Below are 9,179 nucleotides of genomic sequence, written 5' to 3' on the forward strand. Positions count from 1 at the left end.
TCTATCTCAGCAAGCCATTCTTTCACGCTTTCTCGCGGGTTTCCTTGGAAGGTACTTATAGCTGAGGCTGTATCGCCGGACGAGTGTACCTGAAGTGGTTGGGTGTTCTGTTGCAGTGCTTGTGCAAGCTGACGTTGCGTCTCTACGATGACGCCGAGAACATCGTTCAAGGCGACGGGGTGCGTTGCGTTGTCTCCATCGCCTACGTGAGCGGAATCCAGGTCTGGAACGGTGGACGTGCGTGGCTCTGCGGGCCCTTGGTGCGTGCGTTCCCCTCCTGCAGATCTTTCTCCTCCCTCTGGCCGTTGATCTTGGTCGCGATCGGTGCCGAGGTTCAGGGCATGGAGAAGCGTCTGCAGCTGTGATTTAATGTCTTGAATTTCACTCCGTAGATCGTTGTTCTCGTTGGAATCCGTGTTCGACGTCGACTGCGCCATGTTAGCCGTAAGTACGTAACTTAAGGGGTAGAATATATTGATGGAAGGACCGATTACACTGGATTTAAGAGAACTGTTTATTTCTACACGTTCGATTAACGATCGTCCATCTTGAGGTTGATGATCTCGCGATGCGGCTGCCTTGCCGTGAGCGAGCTCTATGGCGATGCTCACAACAACGATAAAGAATATGTAACTATGGCCACTCTTGAGGTTGATGAGCTGAGCTTACGTAAAGCCATAATCACCACTAGAAATTCTGCCGAAAATACTGATAAGAAATCGGGGCGTCCTAATGAGAATGACCAGTTGAAGGTCTCGGAGAAAATCCCAATGCCAGATTTTTCTTCGGGTTGTGAGGCATCTGTTCTAATGTTTCATATGGCCAATGATGAAACATTAGAATGAAGACCTACAGAACACGTCATTGTTCCCCTCTACACAAGAACACAAGTGGCTCATGCCCACAGTGCGCAATGGTCCAACATTAGTTGTCAAAGGAAGAGGCTGGGGTTGGCATCTCTCTCCTTCGCTTGACTAGTCTTTTTCGGTTCGACTTCCACATTATAGTCCCATATTCATTGCATTAATGAAAACCAGCAGATAATGCAGCCAAGGAAGGTATAGGGGACGTTAATTGAACTGTTTTTAAGTATATTGTGCCAATTGTGATGTACATGTGAACAAAGTAAAGTTGAAACAACTTGCCACTGACAGGGACCGAACCTGCGACCTTCGGATTACACGCCCGATGCTCTTGCCAACTGAGCTACAGCGGCGGTCGTCCTCTCGTCCACCTATAGGGTGTTTATGCGCATGCAAATCCGGGGACTGTTAGTCAGCGGCGCTCTTGAGCCATGACGGCGGGTGTCGAACGCTCTTTGTTACTGCCAGATGCCGTCACGTAGCACGTGAACCTTGAATGAGCGGAGAGCTGACGAGCGCACAGCTGCTCGTTAAACGTTTACGTGCTCCATGACGCCATCTGGCAGAAACGAAGTGTTTCCTAGGTTACCGCCACAGGGATTTCTGGTCTACTGTGTTCCATCACATCAATGAAACGATAAGATTACCGTGTTAGTCAATTTCTAGGGGCGAAGCACCTTAGGGTCTCGCCTTGTAGGCGTGTCATGTCGTCACGGTCACAAAAATTTGGTAAATGCCAGTACTCGCCATCCGTTCATACTATGCATATTATGAGTTAAAGTTTCGTCGATACTGCCTAAAACGTTATGTTTGGCTTAGTATCGGTGTCAGCATCCGCGACGAAATTTACGAAGGCGCTGGAGTTTCTTAACTAAAACCAGAGATACAAACATGCAATATTACGGTAGTGTATCCATTTGAAACACCACTGTTTGAAACTTATCTGCAAAGTGATGGTGTGTTGGGGGACCGATGGCGAGTAAAGCAGTAGAACAAAGATTTTGCTGTGGGAAACATCAACGCACACTAGATGCTTCGCCCCTCCCCAAGTTTCACGTTAGTCGAGCTTTAACGGCCTTCCCTACATGCTGCGCCCCTCCACAGTTTCTTCCTTCTTTCTTTCTTTCTTTCTTTCTTTCTTTCTTTCTTTCTTTCTTTCTTTCTTTCTTTCTTTCTTTCTTTCTTTCTTTCTTTCTTTCTCTCTTTCTTTCTTTCTTTCTTTCTTTCTTTCTCATTGCGCAAAGCTACGCCCTATTTTTTTTGTCTATTCGTATTCTTGGTTTCAAATCTGTCATTCGTTTCTGTAAGAAAACTCAGATGATGGTCTGACCGCTTGCTAGTTCAGCATTTTTATTTTTTCGATGCTTCTTTTTAAATCTAAGTTTCAAGTTTCGTTTAGCTTCATAGGTCTTTACCTTAAACTTCCTTGCCGCCTGGTTCTCCGGCCATCCCCCTTTGTGGGTGAGCGCCATTGGGAAGACTTCATTATCATCATCATCAGTTGATTGAGTCCGCCATTGTGGACTGGTAATTGTAATGTTGATAATTCTTATTTTAGTGATGGTACGCCCCTTCTATGTGGCAAAGGCTACTAACCACGTATTATATCGAAAATTATTAACGTGATAACAAGCAAATATGTATATGAATGTATGAAAGAACCGTACAATAAATCAAATATGAAACATGTAGCAGAAATTAGTCAGGCTATAAATTTGGCTGTTCAGTCACTCCTGGCCGCGTGGTTTCTCCCCCGCAGAAACAAAAGATATCTGATCCGCCCACTGGTCACTCGTGTTGCCCCATATTGCCGCCAAAAAGAGACGCACGGCGATAACGAAGCCGGCAGCGATGACACGGCAGGGTAGGCGAAATCAACAGTGTCCTCGCAGGAGGCCCACCTGACGGTACAGTCCCTCTGGGGATTTGATGTCGCCAGCGACCTTCTTCTGCACTTCGGGGAGGAAATGGACGCCTTAGAGAATTGTGTTGGCAAGCTTTGCGTAAAACAAGCTACGCTGTCGACATGGTGTGTTCTAATGCAAGCCAGTGCGAAGTGCGTGACGAGATGCTTCTGCTGATCTGAACAGAGAGTTTTTGGATTTCTCGAGCTGATAGTTTGCTGCCGAAAGCTCCTTTAATTTGACAGAATACACACAAGTTTGTCCACTATGCTTCCGTGTCGTCATTGTTACCGATATACGTTAGCAAAACCGATCAGATGTATTTTGCCCGCAACACCCTGGTATCCCACCTATTTTACTTTTCTTCATGCAACCCTGTTATAACAACCGAATATTCGTGGCACTTGATCATTTTAAGTGGGTTCGGCTGTCTATAATAATAATGTGAAGAGTAGGCTCTAGAGCTTTGCTCCAGCAGACAAATGCTAGTTGTATGCAGTTAGTGTGTTCTTTTTGCCCTCAGCCTCAGACAGCCAGATCAGACTTCAACTAGCAAAGCGCTGCCCCACGCACCGTTCAATTGATAATCCCTTCGGATTTCTTTTTTCGCCGCTTCTATATACATCCGTTGTCTTTTTTTCAAAAAGCGAAGCTGTTTAGCAAATCGTTCTTGGTCCGACGAACCAAAAAACGATCATCATTAACGGGTATGTGCCACGGAAACTGGGTGAATCCTGCTCACCACTGGTCCACTAAAATTGAAGAAGGCAATAGTTAGCCCAAGAAATGTGCCCATAAAATGTGTATAATGATTGAACATCTAAATGGGCACCCTCATATTGAATATGTCGCGACAAAAGTAGTATGTGCAGTGGGTCTTTTGTGCAGGTTGAGGAGCCGTAGATCAGGTATGAGAAGAAAGGCACTTGTGATCGTATATCAAATGTTTGTCCTGCCGGTATTAGAATAGGGCTGTATTCTTTTTTCCGGTGCGCCAGCATACAAGCCTCGACGACTAGTTCTATTAGAGCGAGATGCTTTACGGCTGTGCATAGGCCTTCTAAAATATGTGGCAAATGCTGTATTATACCTGGAAGGGCGAGCGACACCTTTTTACGCGATTTAACGTTCTTACGGTGCAGACTTAAGGTCGTACGAATCACCCTCTAACCAAGCTCAAATAATTTTCATCTCTCATCCCGACGTATTTTTCTCCGAGCACTGGCCCAGATTTCGCGAACCGCAATATTTGTTCAATCATTACCCGATTTACTAAATGTACAACTTCGCGATGTGCTTCCCATGACTATGCAACATAACTCTCCAGAAACTGTGTACCTCGATATTTTTCTGAAGCAGGCGAAATTACTGCCTTATGGCATTTTAAATGGGTTGCCGCAAGAGCATCTAGATACTCTATACCAACGAATGTTTTTATTGCAAGGGACGCATCGCAATCTGAGGAACGATCTGGCGTAGGAATGTTCTGCCCTGAACTCCAATGGTATTTTTCATTACGGTTGCCTGGCTGTCTTCCTAATTTTCTTGGTGAATGTATGGCAATAGTAATAAATTTCCGCAAATTAATTATTTCACTACAGTAGTAGCAGTTATAACTGACTCATTATCTGTGTGCTCCTCTCCTTCTGCGTCTGGTGACCCGCCTCTACTAAAGCTCTTTAAAGTACTAGATCTCGTTCATATTCATGTATTCCTTTGATCTGGGTACCTGGCCACAAAGGTCTGGTAAATGAAATGGTTAATTCTATAGAAAGGCGTCGCTTTGGGTGCCGATTATTCGTGTTTTTTTTTTCTAACAGAACACATCAAGATGGCGAGATTCTGCTCACTGACATTCAGAAAAAGTTTATCAGACCCAGTATTGGCTGCTTCTCCGGAGTACAAGCACCTCTTATTTCCGTGACGCAGCGATTTATCCAAGTCAAGAATTATAGAAGTGCACATAACTAAATTTCGTTGTCGCGTTCCCTCCTTCAATTTTTACTTGCATAGAGAAGGTTTAGTGACTTCCTCTCTGTGCCTCTTAAGTAATGAGGAGGAAAGTATTGGTCATTTTTTTCTATCCTGTCGCCGGTATATGACATCGAGGAAAAGAATAATGGTACCACATCTTCGCAAGCTGGGCCTCGAAGTAGCAGAACCGGTTATTCTTTCTTTTGGGGCCACTACGCTGGGATACAGCCACCAAGGCTATTTTCTTCGCCATTGAGGAATTCATCAGCGAGACTAAAATAACATCTAGCTAAGTTCTTCCTGCTTTAAATACTTCATTATCAATAACGCTTACTTCAAGTTAACACGTTAATAAATATAGCTTCTCCTAAAGATAAACTGCGGAAAATATTGGATAAATTCACCCACTACTCGGCCAATCCCTTGCATTGGGTATGAGTCATGTCCAGAGGAAAACAACAAAATGTGCCACAGAAATGGGGTAAATCCCACTACTCACCACTGGTCCATTGAAAATGAAGAAGGCAAGTTTGCCCAACAACGAATGGCTGCGAAGCGATGGGGGCGGCCCTCAACGGTGGGGGCATGGATAGCTTGCACTTGCATGGCATTGCTGTTCTGTCAATCCCTGCTACAATAGCGCCGCTTGATCCAAACCCGCGAGCTATATTATGTAGTTTATCTTTTATTGCGGCCTTTTCCAACATCCCGTTTCAAGATCTTACGTGCTGCAGCACCATTACTGTCATGTGAAAGGCGCTGATTTCACTCCAGACATTTACCAATAAACTTATGATTGTGAGAAAGGTGGCTCTAGATTGTATGTTGGAAAAAGCATAGCTTTGGCGCACTATGGCCACTGTAGCCTAAGCACCAGTAAACCCGACCAATAATAGTAATGGAATAATCTTATTGGAATTCTTCGAACGCCATTGAAGATATGGCTGCGGAGGGGTTGCATGTCCTTACGTATATTTAGAATGGGGTAAGGAAAATTTCCGTTAGCTATATTCTCCACCACGCATGCGTCATACACTATCTTCTTGAGTATCCACTCTAAGTTGTAAAAATAGCATATCGCACCCAACGAACGCTTACCCCGCCTACGCTGTTTTACAACTGTCTATTAGAGCAGGAAGGCACGTTTCTTGTGCGGATGCGTGAATTGCTGGGAGAACGCGTGAAAATTGCACCTGTACAGCAATTTCCTGTAATAAAACGATAGAACACCAAAGCCAGATCAGTTTAAATAGATAACACTTCCGCTTTCCACATAATTATCCCACTCTTCGGGAAACCTCTCAACATAGCTTCTTTAATTGTTTAACCATCCTAAGTGAACAATGATCATTTAAGTGAGTTAGGCAAACATTAACATACATTTATAAAGCCCGATCTGAAAAGTTGAACTCAGAAAAGTATTGTCAGTGATAAAATTTATTCGCATAGTGCACTACATAGTTCATTCAAGAAAAAGACAACAGTTTTCGAATATTTAGAGAACATAAGCCCTAGTTTAGCACACAGAAAACATTGATCACACAGAAAACATCACGATAATAAAGAAATTACCGAAAAGGATGAAATCAGTTACGCCGTACTTCTTTAAAGCTTCGTTAAAGAAGTAGACTGCATCATAAAGACATTTATGGTAGCAGGTTTATAAAATTAGAAGAGTCATTGAGGCGGAATGAACTGCAATACCCGTATAAACAGATTCCCGATATATTTGATCAGAAATTGTGAATCGCGAAAAAAAAATGCATTGGCCAATATTATGCTATGTGAGCAATTTGCAGGTGGTTCCTTGATCGGGCGAGGTGTAATTTTTGCCCAGGAATGTAGCCAGTCTGTTCAAAGTGCGCAGCCTGGAGTATTCGCCGTAGCCACACACGTTGTCGATGTCATCGTACTGAATGTCGTCGGCGACGATGTTATAAAGCACATCAGTGACGTTCTTCTTGGTGTCACACAGCTGCAGAAAAGAATTACGTTACTGTTCACCCAGGTAAATAAGTAAATAAATAAATAAATAAATAAATAAATAAATAAATAAATAAATAAATAAATAAATAAATAAAGTTTCTTTCAGTCCTACGTGTACACAGTACGACCAATATAAATGACAAGATAAGACTGCTATATCGCTGCTTGACTGGCTCCTGCCACACGCACACACAAACAGCCTCCGCAGACACGCATACAGAATAGTGTTCTTTCTTACAAGGCTCAATTTCAGTGAAATGTGTCACACATATGTGGGTGACATTAATATGAAAGATATTTATAACAAAGTAAGACAGGCATTCATAAACAAACCGTGAACAACCTACAGACAAAACAAACAAAAGTTATGTCGAACACGCGTTTGACGGTACCACGAACATAACCGACATATCAGCACAATCAACACGAAAATCTTTAAAGCTACAAAAACGTGAGCTACGTGGTAGTTATCACAATGGAGGGTAGTCTTGCAAGCACGCACAGAGGAGAAGAGAAAGGAACAACACAAACGCCCTCTATCAAATGAGAGGATGTCCACCGGCGGAAAAGCTGGTAGACACAAGACATCTGCGCATGCTCAGGTATGGGGCTCCACCTGTTAATAAGATACACGTGCGGAATTAAGCGAAAGATAACTGCTTAGGTATTTTATTTATTCTCTGCGCAAGTTAACGGATGGATGGCTCACGCATGAGCTTCCACTACTATTGGTATGCGAAGCCTCGGTCATTACACGCGTTTCTTCATTGCCGTGTCTGTATCAAACGACACATTAGTCGAATTTGAGCATGCGTTTGAAATCTCGAAGGCGCAAACGAAGAATATGAGGCGATCTGCCGGCCAGCAACACTTCATGCTCCATTATTATCTGATTAACACGAAGGCCCATCTGCCCGGCATAGAAACTGCCGTAGCTGGCGCGCTAGCACGGCAATCTGGAAATCCATTGCTGTGTTTTACAAGCAAAATGCGAGATCTTTTGAGACTTGACCTACTCATTCCCTCTCTGCACACCGCAGCTATTTTTCCCTCATTGTAAGTAACCCAACGATTTACTGAAGACGGATACAAATCGGACAAAAAACAAGCGTTTGATACATGGAAACAGTAAGAAAACAAGCAAGCCCACGTTCCAAGCCAATAATTACCCAACTATTTGTATCAAGCGACCCATCAAGATCCCAATTTATTTTTATTATTTAAATACATGGCGTGCGTACACATTCAGTGTCATCACGTTTCATTTCAGCAGCCTCAACAATACAGCGAGTTGAAATTCTCTGTTGCGATAAACAATGCTTGTGCTACAAAAATATGGTAGGCAATCACAATCGCTACAGTGGACAGCCAGGTGACAGTCAGCATGTTTTTGCACGTTGTTATCATGTTGTATAGGCCGCTCATTCACGCGTATTTCGATGTGCCCAACGTAATCGCGAGCCTATGGCGGCGGTGTTCTACAAACTACAGGCTGTGAGCACGGGACGTACTTGTTTAGATTCTTTATGTACAAGTCTTCTTTTCTGTCTGAGCAGGACACGTTTTCTACACAGTTCATATAGTTTGACGGGAGCAGACTAGACTGCTCTGACACCAGCCTTATTGTCTATCTCCTTTAGATCATGCGCAACGCCATATATATAACAAACAACAGGAGGTTTTGCTGATGCTCGAATTCTTCATGATTTCCGGGACGATTTCCTTTTTTTAAATCATGATTAACTGGCTAGGTGACAGCTGCGATGAATGGGCCTGAGGGCAACCAGCAGTTTCCATTTGTGAAACATGTTGAAAACGCTTACGTGTAAACTGAAAGCATGATTCATTCAATGAATTAAGTAGGCACATGCTAGAGTTTTCGTGTGCGCAGAAGAGTGGGGTAACAACGGTTCCCAACTTCTAGGCTCGTGGAATCTGCAAACGTGGTTCTCCTGTAACTGTAAGGTCGAGAAACATCAAATCGCGAATGGGCACTTCGTAGGTTAGTACTTAAGGGTGGCATATCCTTTAAAATAAATTCAGAACCAAGTCTGTGCAATGTTGAAACGTGTTGATCTCACATGTGACAATGACAAGGTAGTCGTCAAAGATAGTGAATATTTTCATGACTTCAATGCCCATCAACCAGCCACCTATTAACCTGTCGAAATGTGCAATCAAAATATCATTAAAGGGGTCATGAACCACTTTTCCAAGTAATGATCTAATGGCCTCAGTATCGGAGTGTACTGCCTCCCGAATCGATTGCCGCAAAAATTTCTCGAATCCGTCAAGAATCAGCGGAGTTACGGGGGTTTGGCGCCCGCTCCCAGCGCTTTCTCTCTTTTCTCGTGCCGGCGAGCGCACTGGAAGCTAGACAGGGAGGGATGGCATGGGGGAAAGAAGTTACGCCAGCGCGCGTCATGAAACGCGATCGCTCTCCCGCTGTGAT

The 9,179-nt window shown here is 43.6% G+C and overlaps 1 non-coding gene across 1 annotated transcript; it reads right to left on the reverse strand.

Moving 5' to 3' along the window:
* Nucleotides 1-1,142: 1,142 nt before the first annotated feature.
* Nucleotides 1,143-1,216, reverse strand: Trnat-ugu (transfer RNA threonine (anticodon UGU)). Its single transcript has one exon. It is a non-coding gene; the product is annotated as a tRNA-Thr (tRNA).
* Nucleotides 1,217-9,179: the final 7,963 nt, after the last annotated feature.

The sequence above is a fragment of the Rhipicephalus sanguineus genome, chromosome 2, assembly GCF_013339695.2.
Source record: "Rhipicephalus sanguineus isolate Rsan-2018 chromosome 2, BIME_Rsan_1.4, whole genome shotgun sequence".
NCBI classification, from domain to species: Eukaryota; Metazoa; Arthropoda; class Arachnida; order Ixodida; family Ixodidae; genus Rhipicephalus; species Rhipicephalus sanguineus.